Source organism: Haliotis cracherodii, unplaced genomic scaffold, assembly GCF_022045235.1.
Source record: "Haliotis cracherodii isolate W230 unplaced genomic scaffold, xgHalCrac1.p SCAF_7, whole genome shotgun sequence".
NCBI classification, from domain to species: Eukaryota; Metazoa; Mollusca; class Gastropoda; order Lepetellida; family Haliotidae; genus Haliotis; species Haliotis cracherodii.
Genome location: NW_027266330.1, coordinates 63,109,073 through 63,127,145, shown reverse-complemented (window position 1 = coordinate 63,127,145; position 18,073 = coordinate 63,109,073). Strand labels below are relative to the sequence as shown.

Here is an 18,073-nt window from a genome sequence, read left to right as displayed (position 1 = left end):
TTATTAACATTTTACGTGGAAGATGATTTTTTCCGAGGGCTACTGTTTTAAAAAACGCGATTTTCCGCGTTTCCGCGGATATATCACATCCCTGGTATATGCATATTCAATACTCCCCCCCCACCCATCCCCAACCCACATCCCCCTGACAACAGTACACAACAAAGCATTATGATTGGATTACGCAGTGACCTACATATCAGCCATATTTGACTTGACAATGAAAGCGCAATTAGATTCGAAGGCTTATCACTCGGCAGTCTCTCCGCAGTGGTAGCAGTTCCCTCGGTGATGGTAGCTTCAAACTGTTAGCACTATTCTCCGGCTCAGAACAGATATATCCGAAAACCCAAACGTAACCAACGACGATAAGATGTGTGACTTCAGGTAACAAGATTTACCTGTGATGCTATCGGATGATACTGATTGGAATTCATCAGTCGGACGTGAGTACTGTCTGTTTGTATGCTGCACCGGTCATTGTATTTCAACCACCACGTGGTTGTCTTTTATTAAAGAGTGATGAATAGGAAATAGGTGTTCAACGCCACTGCAGCCTGCAGCCTGCAGCCGCTGCAGCCGGTTATAAATAGGAATGACGTCAGCAGCCGCTTATGATTTGGTATGACGTCACGCTAAAAATCGATGTCTGTCGCCATGGACCAGTGTATTTCAAGGTGTGGTGCAAGAGGGGAAATTCCCCGCTATAGATAGATCAACGGTTACACATTCAAACATGGCCCAATAAGTATCAAAATCTGTAGAATAGTATTATGAAATTCTCTTGAAATAGTGAGGAAACAATGTAGTCAGTTCTTTTATGTTTCAATTAGTTGCATAGGTAAAGGAGAATTGTTTGGTTACTGTAAACAGAGAAATGAACTAGGCCAAATAACAGCCTTGTCCACTGAAGGCAATCAGTTGTGTGAACAAACCTTTGAGAAAGGCAGTCCTCTGCATCCATGGGTTAACATAAATACACTAGCACGTTTGTCATTGAATGTAACCCAGCCCCGTCTCTGTAGTTATGAATGGCTATGTAGTTGATAAATATTTAAGCTCTATTTACATCGTGTAATCTTCATTTCACGTGTAACCATGCCTGCTGACGGATGGAAAGCATATTTGTCTAGTATTTATTTTAATCCAAAACACCATGCCTCCTTTTCGGGCGGCCCTGCTGAGTTGTATCACATTGTGAAAAAGGAGGGGAAATTTGATATTAGTTTACATTACATCAAGAAGTGGCTGGCATCACAAGATACCTATTCGCTTCAGCGACCTTTAGGATACAAGTTCAAGCAGAACAGAGTGGTGGCTTCAGGCCTCAATGCTCGATGGGATATTGGCTTGGCTGATGTATCTAATGTAGCCTCGGACAATGACGGTATGAAATACTTACTCATAGCTATAAATGTATTTACACGATTTCTGTTGGTGGAGACCATTAAAAATAAAACACGGGATGCGGTCATTAAGCCTTGAAGAAGATCTTTTCCCGCGCTACACTACCACAAATTATACGATCAGACAAAGGGCGACAATTTGATAACAAGAAACTGAGGTCTTATTTAAGAAACAAGGGCATCACTTACTATGTCACACAGAATGAAACCAAGGCTTCTTATGCTGAATCTGGAAGACTACTACCTAATGTACTTGAAGCAATTAACACCCCACGGCCTATAAAAGAGGAGCATACTGGCAGCCAGTAACATTTGAAGTCGGTCCCTAGAACAGATCACATCTCAGAAGTAACCGCTCCAGTGGACAGCGAATCAGAGGACGATAGAGTAGTGATACAACTATGCCTTCCTGTGATGAGTGTGGTATTGTCTTTGAAAATAATCATGACCTCCAGCGTCATGTCAGATCGTGGTGCCCTGAGAATGGAGGGGAGCCACTAAGGAAACGACTTAAAATTCAGAGAGCTGATGAAAGCGATGTCCTTCTGTGACCTCTAAATTCACTGAAGCTGATGAAGAGTAGGAGGTGAAAGGCTTAGAATACATGTGGGAGCACACTATAAAGTACTGTCAAGATGATGTCTTTAAGAAAAAAGAGGAGTATGAAGATCAAGGAAAAGATGAAGATGATTGAAAACAAGCTGAAGAAATGCTGGTTATCAACTTTCCTAGATCGACTCTCAAAAGCTATCAGATATGTCAGCTACTTTGGGTATGGACCCCTTTTCAAGCCTATTCTGGAGAAAGTGAGGGCATTGAATTGAACCCTGATGCAGATCCCAAGGAACTCGCCACTAAAATCAACCAGTGGATGAAACCTATTGTGAAAGACATTTTATCTCATGTAGATCTGTCTGAGGCTGAAGATCTAGAGCGTGAAAAGTCAGATGTTGATGATGATACAGACACTAAACAATAATCTGTCAATTTACTTTGTTACTGTCATTTTCTGATATTGATTTTCGTGTTTGAATGAAATAAATCGTGTGTTAACAGTTTTATATTTATATCCGTTTTCAATTTGAAAAGGAATGAATGAGATCGTTCTATCATGATTTGACATGGGTCAAGTTCCTCAATCAATCCTTGCAGTTACGTTAAACCATGTTTTGAACTGGTGTTGATAAACAAAATATGATATTACTTCACCCGGAATAGGTGCAAAATTGCTTATGCTGTGTTAAGCAAATTTCGCTCAATCAGCGAAGATCATTAACAAAGAATGACATACAAAAAAATCATGCTCAGTACATAAATTTTATTTAAGGATATTCAAGCCATATAAGTCATATTCAAGTACAAGACATGAATACATAAAACAGCAAAATTGTTTCAACCAAGTCGGAGCCCTGATACAAGATTGAGGTCAGACAAGATTACAGGAATGATATTCACACAAAACTATGAACACACGTGGAATGAAGTGGTTTCTCATACTTAGTCTCTGTTGAATTTTAAAGTGCACCCCATCCTCTTGGACATATCTCTTGTCATCATAGGGACTTAAGCTGACTTTGTTAATGCCTACACAACTGATGATTTTTACACTGAATTTGTTTCATGTTATGACGGAACTGAACATGTTCAAACAAACATTGTTTGTACTGAGAATGCCTCAGCTGCTTATGAATAACAGTTTTAGAGACACCCTTAGCTGTTTGCTTTTCTTTTCCATCATAGAACAGAGAATACATTTTAGGTCTCAATCCGATAAATTCCTGTAACAAACTACCTCCTAGTTCATTTTTCATTTTACCAAGAACTTTGGCATTTGTTTTGAGTAGAGAGGGTGAGTGTCAACATAATTGCTAGTGTCAAATAATTGTGCATGTTCTCTCATATCAGTGTAGATGTCTTTGCTTTCAATTTGATAGCACAAAGAATCAGTGTCAGTAAATTATAACTGAGACTTGTTACCAAATTTTGCCCTAATGAAATTGTAATGGAAGTCATACATGACTATTTTTGACATGGCTAAGATTGAAAGGCCTGTATAGATGGGCTGGTCCAGGTAATGAGTGGCTTTTTGCAGATGAACTGCCGCGAAAGCAGAATTAAAAATTTTAGATGCTTCAAAAGTTGATTTAGCACAGAGTTTTCTGAATCGATTTGGGGCATTCACAAGTTCCACATTTACATGCTTGTGTTTGTTTAACATACTACGTCCGAAGCAACTATTATTACATTTCTTAAAGAATGCTTTATCTGCTTCATTTTTGGCTTGTTTGCACCTCTCGGTGTTGAGGTCAATATTGGGCTTCATCCAAGGAGTCTGTTTGAACTGAATCGCTCTATGAATTCAAACTTCAAACCCTGATTCATATGGAACTGTAAATTTCTATGGTGAAAAAGTACTTCTGCTTATCATTGAGATTTGGAACAGGTTTCCTCTTCATACGTAATTCTTTTATCAGTTCTTTTGAGTGAGGGGAAAGCATACTCTCAGTGACTAGTATGTATTCAGGAGCCACAAGGTAATGACTGTGAGAGTCATGAAGATCCTTTGGATATTCTAGCTCTATTTCAAGAATGAATCCCATGCCAGACGTTTCTTTAATACTAGCGATATCAAGAGAATCTAACTCTTTTGAAGTAATCCACTGAAAATCTCGCTCAGAGAGTGTTTGAGACATATAGGTTGTTGCCATCTAAATACATCAGATACGTGGAAGGGTCATTGGCGTTGTAATTTTTAAGAAATGGGTTATTGGCCTCGGCATGCTTCTTGGTAATTGAACTTATTCCTCCCCGCAAACCTTGCTCAATCATGAGGTGCATGTCTAAATCAGTGAGTAATTCCAGTTCCACCTGACCCATCGAAAACATTGCATCCTACCCCAAACCTGGTAATGTGTAATAGTGAGCTGAGTCCAGGTGATAGTATTTGATTTAGGTGTTTCTAAAGTTCTGAAAAACATCTGCCAAAAGTACAACATCAGTTTTTATGTACAAGTCATAATACTGCCCCTTGGTTTTCAGATCAAAGGTAGACCACACTCGTTTTGCATGTGCGTAAGCAGAATCTGAGATTGAACTATCTGTTAATACATTGTAAAAATCTTCACTGGCTGGGAGATTGGTCAAGTCAAATTTAGACTCGTCATCCATAAAATCATAGGTATACACTCCCTTTCTTAACAATAAATTACTCTCAAGTTAATCTGAAAATTCTTTTTAGAAGTTCTTCAAATTTGTTACTTTCATCTTCTTTCATATTTTCCACACGTTTCTCCAGTGAAACATCTAAATACTGAAGAGAATCAATGAATCTCAGGTTGCCAACAGAGAATGACATATATTTCTCCATATTGTTAGCAAGGCACTGCAATGTTTTTTTCACTGTTTTACCTGAGATTGTGAAAGATCACAGGAATAAAGAAGTCGCATTCAGGTGTAGATTTGACTGCTTTACCTTTTGCCTTTTTGAACTGATATTGAAGATTGCTCTTTTGATGTGCAGCTCCACGATAATTATAGCCAGACATCACATGGTTATGATCCCTCACTTTCACAGACTCAGCACTGAATGGTTGGCGACAAATATGGCATCGATCTGCCATCTGAAAAGCCCTTTCGTTGCTTTCAGTCAGTATCATGGGTTCTGGGACTTTCAACTTTCATTAATCATCTTTCCTTCCTCCAGTAAGCATTCAATGAAATGTTGAATAACATTGGGACCCCTATAAACTACAGCTGGCTTGTGATAGTCTGGATTTGAAGAAACGACCTTTTAACAGAATCCTGAGGGTTCATGTTGTTGGTAGGCTGTAGTGGGTGACAGGTTCAGGTTGGGCTGGCATGTGCTAACTTTTCGCGTGATTGCCTCAAAATCAGCAAAAATGATAACGGGAACTCTAAGCTGTTTCTGTAAACTTTTAAAGTTAACCAACCCATCTGTTATCATCGCTTTCAGGTAATCTGATTTTTTGAAGCCGATGGGAATGGCAATAGGGTTGATGATAATCAAGCAAATTCTGTCCAATGAAACCATGAAGACAAAATTTGCAATAAAATGTTGTCCCCTTATGTTTTGTCCAATTTCAGTGGTTGAAGACAGGTCCGTTGTGCTGGAGGGGGTGTCACCGATGTCTCCCTCCTAAGACTTGGCTTGCAGCTGTGATTTTTATAATTGTTTGATCTAGTGAACATGTAGTGACATTGTTCACACTCATATCTCTTATTTTCATGCTGGGTGCGTATATGGGCCAGAAGATTATTTCTTCTGTGAACATATGATTACATATATGGCAAATGTGATCAACTTTCGACTTTCAGAATTCGATGCTAGATTCTTTGCAAGCAACTCGATACATTTCAAAGTAACATCAGCGTCGCCTTTGCAGTTGTTCATCTTGGTCCATGTATCCAGTGCCTCGACAGAACATACCATATTTGGAAACTTTTGCTTGGTCATGTTGCTTGCCATTCTAGAAGTTATTAAACATGATAATATAAATATATACACATAACCATTTGATATATCAATACTTCTCTGTAACGAAATCAATTTACTACTTAATACATGTAAACTTTATCAAATACCATGCCCTTTGAATAATAGGTTAGGACAAGTTCATTCGAGCAGGTACAGTTTCTAAACGTTGTATCTTCAATGAAACAATACGTGAAGCAATGGGAGGGGCGTCAGGTCAAATTAGGCTTGTGATAATAGTAATATTTAAACAATATTGCCAGGTCAACGCCCCGGTACAGTGGTTTCGTCCGGCCGGTTCATTCAAGTTGTAACACGTTCAGCTAGGTAATCTATGTACAGCATGGATTTTTCCCTATTAGGTTGTAAAAGGTATTTGAACTAGCAGTATTTTACATCTGATAAATATTAACAATTAATAGGATGGGCTCCTCATTTCATCACATACTTTATTGTTATCCCCATTTAACTACACGTCGCCCTCATCTTTACATCCTTTGAGAAGGGTTTGTTGACACAGCTGACTGCCTCCCCCATTGTATACCGTCCGGCGACGTTACCTCTTTTCACACTCACTGTATACGATAGAGGCTGTTTCACAAACACATTGCTACACTGAAAACATAATTGGGGCTTATAGATTTACATCCATAATACGAGACCTGATAACACACAGACCTCAATACAATTAAAAACGTCAAGACTGAAAGCATAATCGCATTTGTTAACTGCAGAAAGATTTGAATGCGAGATGATGATCTATCTACCTTGAAATACACTGGTCCATGGCGACTGATATCTATTTTTAGCGTGACGTCATACCAAATCATAAGCGGCTGCAGACGTCATTCCTATTTATAAGATTTAAAGCAGGGAATATATGTCAGGAAAGGTAGGTCAATTATTAACTACATATTTCAAACAGGGACTAAAATATGTTTATGAGGGTATTTAAAAAAACGAAAATAGGAATTTTCCCATGCTAAGGGAGACAACTTAGCTTTATTAGTTTAAGACTGAAATTGTCTGCCCTTGCAAATATGCTTATAAGATTAGTAAGGATAAAATATATGGATGAACAACTACTTTATTACATTAGGGGCGACGTTTCGGTGTAGGTTCTAACACCGTTATCAAGCAAATAACTTCACTTGATAAATTCTCACTCTCAGCTATCTAATACATGTTTATGCCAAGTCTTACTTTAGTTTGGTATTAATTTGATTCAGTTAAAAACGTGCATGCATTTTTAGAGGAAAGAAACACATGCAATAAAATCGTCTGTAGGTGAATTCGTAGACACTCCAATATCATAGACAAAATGTGAGATGAACTCGTGGACAAAACAAATACAGCAGAGAAATATAATTGTCTAATAATTTATTTCATATACATATTGAATTGTTTCAAGTCTCATTACATTTTGAATTAAAAGAAACATTTGATGCAGTATGATGTGATGATTTAACCATATATTTTTTTATATTTTACTAGCGCTTCTATTTATTAGAATTTGGATTGACATGAAACGATGAGGGATTAAGTGTGTACATTTATAAACATGTATGTCATATATTATGGCTGAAATATTGGCGAGGCGAATTAACTTTTACCTCATTTTTATATCCCTACGCCACATGTTTTCGAACCTCACCTACTGTTTGAGCCCCTAAACGTTCACAGTACGAAACCACGCGCTTAATGACGTAATGAAGGTAGACGGTTCAAAGCCCTCCAGACACCTGAACGTGTTCACCACTTGCCACTGATGTTATGCTACGATTTGAGTTACACCAGGTAAGATATTTAAAATTAAATGAAAACAAACCTCAAAACTTACTTTTCACGAAAACACATCAAACTTAATCTCAAAAAATATTTTCTTCAGAACAATCGTATGCACTAATATCAGCTTCTGTTGATAAACTTACTATGTATAATGTCATGTGACTGATCATGTTGTGCATCTATCACTAAACACTGATCTAAGGGGGATTAAAGGTACTTGCCAAGTGGCTGCCTCTCTCAACTGATCCTAGTCCTAATTGCCTGAGTCAACCTATATGTGATATCAAAGATTTGCCTGCTTGCACCAATACCAAACTGTTTGTTCTTCTATGTAGCCCATGGACCTCTTGCTGGAAAAAACTACAACAACCACAACATCATTCAGACTGTACTGACAGCATGCCGCATGACCTAATATAGCTCTATTATATGCTTGCAAAATGTTTCTGGAACTGCTGTGTTGAGATTGAGGGTCATTAAACCGGAAGTGCATATAACTTTGTTGGAGAAAATGCCAACTTCACACCTTGTTGTTTGATCTTGTGGACCGGAAATGGATATTAGTGTTGGTGGAAAGTTCTTTTCAATTGCAAATTTCACACCTTCGGGGAATTCGTGGTAGCTTGATCAAAGTCCTCAGTCAGTCATAAGTATCAATGGTCCTAACTGTGGTTTGTTTTCAGATTAGTGAGAAATGGAAGGAAATCCCGACTCACGTGACCGTCAGATGACCAGATGGCTCGCTAGGGGAGCAGCTGAAGCACTGAGGGGGACTGAAGAAGGGAGACAACCTACCTCTATATCTGCAACACAGCACAACTACAGTGAGTTCTTCAAACACGTAGTCATGCATACAGTTAGATAAGAATGAGTAATAACAGAAGCTGATCTTACATAATGGATTGAGTGAGATAAAGAATTGATGAATTGATAAAATTATAGAATTAGTTATGATTTATTTGTTTGAGTTAATGTTTATTACTGTGAACTTTTATCCTGAAGATTTGCCAAATTACAGTCATTTGCAAGATATGGTAAACTATATCTTTAATAAAAAAAATCTGTAATCTTTTTAATTAAAAGAAACTTGTTTTATTTTTTGTTTCTATATAAATTGATACTCCAAAGTTGTTTTACGGGGCTGGTGCATCGTGAATTTATTCAATATATCTTCAGCTCATCTGACTGAAAGTCTACTTCTATCCTTTGTCCGTCTGGTTGGTCATTTTTAACTTGACACTCGTGGCCTTTTTGCGAGCACCTGGTGTCATCACTGAATTTCAGTGAGCCATCCATACAACTTTCTCCGCCATTTTGCCTTTTATGTCGAAAGAAATGTGATGAGCAAGACTGGTTATTCTCCGGTGTGGACAGTTCATATCGTGATTATGGAAGGGTTTTGTCGTTATTATTTATTGGACAATAATGTGACCATTGGTTCTCTTGTTCTGTTGCAGGTGGTCCTGTGTCTCAGGTGGACTTGACCAATGCTTCCAATGTCTCCGTCTCCGTCGGGGAACAAGGGGCTAGAGGATGTCTGTCACAAGGTATGATGTCGCCTGGCATGCACATGCTGATGGGTTGTAGAGGATAACTATTATTATGAGAATGAAAAGCGGACAATTTAGCAAAACTGGGAAAAATAGTTTGTCCTCAGGTTTCGCCTCTAGAAAATAATTGTTGACTTGCCACTGTTTATGTTCTGGCAAACATTTTGGATTATGAAACAGGATGGGAGACACTCTCAAGCATATGTGACACTAAAATACTATGCACTTCATATACAATTGTTAACAACTTATGCCCAGCTTCTTGAATGACCTGTTACCACTAAGAGAAGGCACTATAACCTTAGAAATAGAAACAATATTTGTAGCAGGACAATCAGTGCAGATTTAACTAAAATCATTTTGTCAGAATGTTTAACATATCTGTGTTGAAATCTATATGGAAACGTCAGTCATTTCGTTCTCGAATCATAATGTCATAGAACTTCATTATACAACAATATTATATCAGTTGGAGGTCAGTTCTCGATCCAAACAATTCTTTACGGTGATATTCATGTACATTCAAAAGTGCAAAAACATATTATATTAAAGATATTTGATTAACATTTTGATTTCGTATTTTACATGTGTTGTTCTACAATTTACCTCTCACCAGATGGCAGGTATATATCATTCATCACAGCAATAGTTTATGTCATTTTATTAATTACTAATGTTACTATTTTAAGCATCCATCCATCCACCCATCCACCCATCGATTTTGAATTTTGATCTTTTCTGAACTTGCATTTGGAAGAGGCATGGTTAGTTGTTGATTTTAACCTGATGAGCTGGAATACTTCTGTGCTGGGTCAGTGATAAGAGTGTTGGAGAGGGTTACGTTACCACTGGAACGCAACTACCAGGGATATATATGACAATAGTAAGGAGATATAATACACTAGATAATGGAGGAGGTGTGTTCAGGTGTGTATTCCTTAATCTTCATGGAACAATTGCAAGGTATCTATAGTAAGAGATAAATACTCAGTAAATACATTCTGAAAGTGAATATTGCAGTGAACTGATGGTTTTATTGTTTGGCTGTTTGAGGCTTTGTCTATGCAATCTGTTCAAACCAACTTAAAGTTAATGTGATCATGTTGAAGGCTTATGAAGTGGTCACTTTGAAAAACATCCTCTTGATATCCTATGTGCTTAACTACTTTCAGCATCTAGCAACCCGGTTAGAACAGAAATTGTTCTGAGTGTAGTTATTCTTCTTTTGTCAGCATATAAAACATATACATCATTGTCAAACCAAACAGACACATTACAATCAACACACAACTTTACCGTTCCTGGTTAGCAACAGTGTCTGAAATATCTGAGAGAGACAACTACCAGGGGTATGTATGACAATAGAATGGAGATATTATGCACTAGGAGGTGTCTTTAGGTGTGTATTCCTTCATCTGTTACTCATGGAACAATTACAAGGTATCCAAATTACATTCAGCGTGTCTGTATACTTGAATCTGTCTGGAAGCTTAGAGATCAGGGAAATACAACTTTGTAGTTATTATTCTTTTGTCAGCATATGAAACACATACAGCATTCTCACATCAAGTAGATCACATTACAATCAACTTTACCGTTCCTGGTTAGCAACAGTGTCTACAATTTCAGAGAGAGTCAAGGTGAGAGGTTGGTCTTTAATTCACGTTCAAGATGACTGCACTCTCATACAATAACGTGCATGCATGTGTGGTGGCTTGTTCCAGTCGGAGTTCAATCATCCGTTTATATACCACTTGTCCACTAAAAAATTATGCATGCAACAGTTTAACATGGTTGCCCCACTCAGACACATTACACTGACTTCGAGCTGATCGAACCAGTTCATTTTTTATCCCCTTAATCCTTAACGCCAGACAGGGTAACAAGTGCCAGGGGATCGAAACACCAAGCTTCTGCTATCTGGGCAGACATTTTATTCACTAGGTCATCGAGAGTGACAGTGCCAACAGTTTTCTTTGGCACCTTCCTCTGCGCTTAAATAAAAGTCATATATCTAAGAAAGTGCCCTTAAGCTCACTTTGAATGTACCAGGTGGTCAATAATGCATCACCACATAAATATTTAACATGTTTTGGTCACTATTTTTATCCTCTTTGGTGATCTTTAAGGTAAAAATGCTACACTTACTTACTTGCTTGTAGGAGTTGACTGACATCAGAACCAAATACCGACCAAATTATCTTTTCACACAATCATTGTGATTTTCGTTTTCTCACAGAACGTTTGTGTCAGAAGATGGGACACATAAAGGAGTATTTTGTGGACATCCATGCCCTCCAGACAGCCAAACAACTCCTTGAGACACATGGCCATGTAAGCATCTGTGGAGCTCCTGGAGATGGGAAGACCAGCATTGCTCTGATGATCTGTGAGGAATATCAACAAAAGAAATATGAAACAGTGTTTGTGGAACACATTGAACAGTTTGACGTTGATACAATTTCTAAAAGGCAGTCGCACATGCTGGTTGTTTTCGATGATATTTTTGGCTCTGTCACATTCATTGCAAATTTGGAAAAACTACGTAAATTGTTCAGTGCCTTGGTTGATGATCTTGCTAAAACTGCTGCTGATACAGAAAGGGATTCCAAGAAGAAGAAAGAAAAACAATCCAAAGCTAAGGAACAATCTAATGAAGAAGCCCCCATCTACAGTCTGAAGCTTGTGTTTACCTCCAGGACATACAACTGGAAGGAAGGATGTTCAAAACTACATCAGTACAAAGTGGACCTACTTAAAACAGAAGCTGTTCTTAATATGACCAAAGAATGTCTAACGGTTGAAGAGAAGAAACGTATGTTACGTTCCTATAAGACCAAACATCCTACATGTGATATCTCTGAAAAGGATATTTGTAGCATCACAGATTCAAGATACAATATATTTGGATTCCCTCTTATCGGCAGACTCTTTTTCACCAATGCAGCCTTCCAGATGCACATCCTGAAATTCTTCAATCATCCCCTGACCTACCTGAGAGGTGACCTTGACACCATTGTCCGGGAAGAAAGCAATAGATCGGCAGCCATCATCATCCTCATCCTGTGTGATGGAAACCTGAACCTTGTTTCTTTGCAGTCACGTAAGTCTGGCCATGACATGTTTGATGCTGTGAAGGAAGTAGTTCCTTGTTGTACACGCACCGGCATTGCCAAGGAGATCAACAACTTTACTGGGATCTATTGTACAGTCGAGGATCACATCGCATCTTTCTCTCACCCCTCCATATACGATGCTGCAGCCTGTGCTGTAGGACATCTCAATATCGTGTTGCTGATGGAACACTGCTCCCTGAAGTTCATGTATGAAAGAGTGAGGCTGGGTAAAGGTAAACAGTCATCAGACATGGATGATGTGACAAACATGATCTACATCACTCCCCAACTACACCAAACAGTAGTGAACAGACTGGTGGAAGGTATACGACAAGGATGCTTCATTTGGACAGTAAAACATCCAGTTCTCCGTGATGAGAGGATTGCCTCCCTGGTATGGACAGAGATTGAGGATAACATTGTTGAGATTGTCCTACAAAAAGATAAGGACTCAGGTGATTGCTTTTTGTATTTGGCTACCATATCTGAAAGTTACTTTCTATTTTCAAAATGTTTAGATGTTATTGTAAGACTGGGTGACACTGCACCTGATCTATATGGTTGTGTGGTAGCCTGTGTCACACATGGCAAACTGAAACACCTGGAACACCTGGTTACAGTGATGTGTCTACATGGAGGATTCGATGTTGAATATAGCATAGATGGGCAAACACTCCTGCTCATGGCTGCAAAGTCAGGACATTTAGAGGTGTTCAACTTTCTTAGACGAAAAGATGCTGATACTTCAGTGAGGGACTGGAAAGGAAAGACGTGTTTGCATTATGCCTGTGAATCAGGAAGCATGGCCTTGACATCAAAGGTGGTTGAAACGTGTCCTGTTTTAATAAATTTGATGAGTTATGAGGATTTAACACCTGCAATGCTTTGTGCCCAGGCAGGTCACCTTGATATCCTGAGGTTCCTTAAACAAAAAGGGGCCGATTTAACGCTTACCGACAAGACAGATTGTTTGCATTTAGTGAGTGAAAATGGCAATCTGTCAACTGTGATTTTTTTAATTTCATTGAAAACATTTGATGTGAACAAGAAGAACAGTCGTTATAGCAAACAAACACCAATCATGATGGCAGCAAAAGGAGGACACTATGATGTATATCATCTCCTTGCATCTGAGGGTGCAGACCTGACCCTTACCGATACATATAACAGAGACTGTCTGATGTTTGCATGTGAAAGTGGTAACATATCTATTGTGGAACACATCCTATCCATGAAAACATGTGACATAAACAAACGGGGAGGATATTCAAAACAAACACCAATTATGATGGCATTGGAAGGAGGACACAATGATATATATCATCTCCTTGTATCTGAGGGTGCAGACCTGACCCTTACTGATAAACACAACACAGACTGTCTGATGTTGGCATGTGAAAGTGGAAACATATCTATTGTGAAACACATCCTATCCATGAAAACATGTGACATCAACAGACGAGGAGGAATATGGAAACAAACACCAATTCTGATGGCATCGAAAGGAGGACACTATGATGTATATCATCTCCTTGTATCTGAGGGTGCAGACCTGACCCTTACTGATAAACGCAACACAGACTGTCTGAGGTTGGCATGTGAAAGAGGTAACATATCTGTTGTGAAACACATCCTATCCATGAAAACATGTGACATCAACAGACAGGGAGGAATACGGAAACAAACGCCAATTATGATGGCATTGGAAGGAGGACACTATGATGTATATCATCTCCTTGTATCTGAGGGTGCAGACCTGACCCTTACTGATAAACGCAACACAGACTGTCTGATGTTGGCATGTGAAAGTGGAAACATATCTATTGTGAAACACATCCTATCCATGAAAACATGTGACATCAACAGACGGGGAGGATATTCAAAACAAACACCAATTATGATGGCATTGGAAGGAGGACACTATGATGTATATCATCTCCTTGTATCTGAGGGTGCAGACCTGACCCTTACTGATAAACGCAACACAGACTGTCTGAGGTTGGCATGTGAAAGAGGTAACATATCTGTTGTGAAACACATCCTATCCATGAAAACATGTGACATCAACAGACAGGGAGGAATACGGAAACAAACGCCAATTATGATGGCATTGGAAGGAGGACACTATGATGTATATCATCTCCTTGTATCTGAGGGTGCAGACCTGACCCTTACTGATGAAGACAACAAAGACTGTCTGATGTTAGCATGTGAAAGTGGTAACATATCTATTGTGAAACACATCCTATCCATGAAAACATGTGACATCAACAGACGGGGAGGAGAGCGGACACAAACACCAATTATGATGGCATTGAAAGGAGGACACTATGATGTATATCATCTCCTTGTATCTGAGGGTGCAGACCTGACCCTTACTGATAAACACAACACAGACTGTCTGATGTTGGCATGTGAAAGTGGAAACATATCTATTGTGAAACACATCCTATCCATGAAAACATGTGACATCAACAGACGGGGAGGATATTCAAAACAAACACCAATTATGATGGCATTGGAAGGAGGACACTATGATGTATATCATCTCCTTGTATCTGAGGGTGCAGACCTGACCCTTACTGATAAACGCAACACAGACTGTCTGAGGTTGGCATGTGAAAGAGGTAACATATCTGTTGTGAAACACATCCTATCCATGAAAACATGTGACATCAACAGACAGGGAGGAATACGGAAACAAACGCCAATTATGATGGCATTGGAAGGAGGACACTATGATGTATATCATCTCCTTGTATCTGAGGGTGCAGACCTGACCCTTACTGATGAAGACAACAAAGACTGTCTGATGTTAGCATGTGAAAGTGGTAACATATCTATTGTGAAACACATCCTATCCATGAAAACATGTGACATCAACAGACGGGGAGGAGAGCGGACACAAACACCAATTATGATGGCATTGAAAGGAGGACACTATGATGTATATCATCTCCTTGTATCTGAGGGTGCAGACCTGACCCTTACTGATAAACGCAACACAGACTGTCTGAGGTTGGCATGTGAAAGAGGTAACATATCTGTTGTGAAACACATCCTATCCATGAAAACATGTGACATCAACAGACGGGGAGGAATATGGAAACAAACACCAATTATGATGGCATTGAAAGGAGGACACTATGATATATATCATCTCCTTGTATCTGAGGGTGCAGACCTGACCCTTACTGATGAAGACAACACAGACTGTCTGATGTTAGCATGTGAAAGTGGTTACATATCTATTGTGAAACACATCCTATCCATGAAAACATGTGACATCAACAGATGGGGAGGATATAGGAAACAAACACCAATTATGATGGCATTGAAAGGAGGACACTATGATGTATATCATCTCCTTGTATCTGACGGTGCAGACCTGACCCTTACTGATGAAGACAACACAGACTGTCTGATGTTAGCATGTGAAAGTGGTAACATATCTATTGTGAAACACATCCTATCCATGAAAACATTTGACATCAACAGACGGGGAGGATATGCGAAACAAACACCAATTATGATGGCATTGGAACGAGGATACTATGATATATATCATCTCCTTGTATCTGAGGGTGCAGACCTGACCCTTACTGATGAATACAACACAGACTGTCTGAGGTTGGCATGTGAAAGAGGTAACATATCTATTGTGAAACACATCCTATCCATGAAAACATGTGACATCAACAGACGGGGAGGAAAGCGGAAACAAACACCAATTATGCTGGCATTGAAAGGAGGACACTATGATATATATCATCTCCTTGTATCTGAGGGTGCAGACCTGACCCTTACTAATGTATACAACACAGACTGTCTGATGTTGGCATGTCAAAGAGGTAAAAATTCTATTGTGAAACACATCCTATCCATGAAAACATGTGACATCAACAGACGGGGAGGAAGGCGGAAACAAACACCAATTATGATGGCATTGAAAAGAGGACACTATGATGTATATCATCTCCTTGTATCTGACGGTGCAGACCTGACCCTTACTGATGAAGACAACACAGACTGTCTGATGTTAGCATGTGAAAGTGGTTACATATCTATTGTGAAACACATCCTATCCATGAAAACATGTGACATCAACAGATGGGGAGGATATAGGAAACAAACACCAATTATGATGGCATTGAAAGGAGGACACTATGATGTATATCATCTCCTTGTATCTGACGGTGCAGACCTGACCCTTACTGATGAAGACAACACAGACTGTCTGATGTTAGCATGTGAAAGTGGTTACATATCTATTGTGAAACACATCCTATCCATGAAAACATTTGACATCAACAGATGGGGAGGATATAGGAAACAAACACCAATTATGATGGCATTGAAAGGAGGACACTATGATGTATATCATCTCCTTGTATCTGACGGTGCAGACCTGACCCTTACTGATGAAGACAACACAGACTGTCTGATGTTAGCATGTGAAAGTGGTAACATATCTATTGTGAAACACATCCTATCCATGAAAACATTTGACATCAACAGACGGGGAGGATATGCGAAACAAACACCAATTATGATGGCATTGGAACGAGGATACTATGATATATATCATCTCCTTGTATCTGAGGGTGCAGACCTGACCCTTACTAATGTATACAACACAGACTGTCTGATGTTGGCATGTCAAAGAGGTAAAAATTCTATTGTGAAACACATCCTATCCATGAAAACATGTGACATCAACAGACGGGGAGGAGAGCGGACACAAACACCAATTATGATGGCATTGAAAGGAGGACACTATGATGTATATCATCTCCTTGTATCTGAGGGTGCAGACCTGACCCTTACTGATGTATCCAACACAGACTGTCTGATGTTAGCATGTGAAAGTGGTTACATATCTATTGTGAAACACATCCTATCAATGAAAACATTTGACATCAACAGACGGGGAGGAAGGCGGAAACAAACACCAATTATGATGGCATTGAAAGGAGGACACTATGATGTATATCATCTCCTTGTATCTGAGGGTGCAGATCTGACCCTTACTGGTGAATGAAACAGGGACTGATAGTCTGAATTGGATATTGAATGGGATCAATCAATTTGGGAACAAGGTTTTGGATAGTGTGTGTGAGAGTTAGGCGGTGAACACCAATGGGCCCTGCCATGACAACACCCGGACACCTACGTGTCGGTTTGACACTGTTATGTTTGTTGATCACCCTACTTGTTGAGAGTTGGAATGTTGAGAGGTAACACAGCCATAGTGAAACATGTCTTGTCAATGAAAATATGTGACATCAACAGACAGTTTGTTGAGAGAACCAAGAATGATGTTTATAGTCCTCTTTGTCCGAGGGAGAGGCGGATGTTCTGATTTACCCGAGGGAGGGGCGGATGTTTTGATTTACCCGAGGGAGGGGCAGATGTTCTGATTTACCCGAGGGAGGGTCGGATGTTCTGATTTACCCGAGGGAATAAACTGATATATCCTTTTCTGTGTGATATCTTGTTGGATTAACAGTGTGACAATTCTGTCATGACTTATTTTCGTTGACGTTATTATATTGTCGATATTTGTTCTTTTATACCCATTCTTTGTTCGAGTGAGGGGCGGTTGCTGGAACAGCCCACGAGCCAGCAGTCTGTTCTGCTGTGTTTTTGTGATCACTTTTGTTCTTCATGCTTTTATACATAGAATGTGGTGACCCATTCTCAGTTCTTACAGGCTAAAAA

At 39.2% G+C, this 18,073-nt stretch overlaps 1 pseudogene; it reads left to right on the top strand.

Moving 5' to 3' along the window:
- The first annotated feature begins 221 nt into the window (after window positions 1–221).
- Window positions 222–17,714, top strand: LOC139449080 (ankyrin repeat and KH domain-containing protein 1-like; annotated as a pseudogene).
- Window positions 17,715–18,073: the final 359 nt, after the last annotated feature.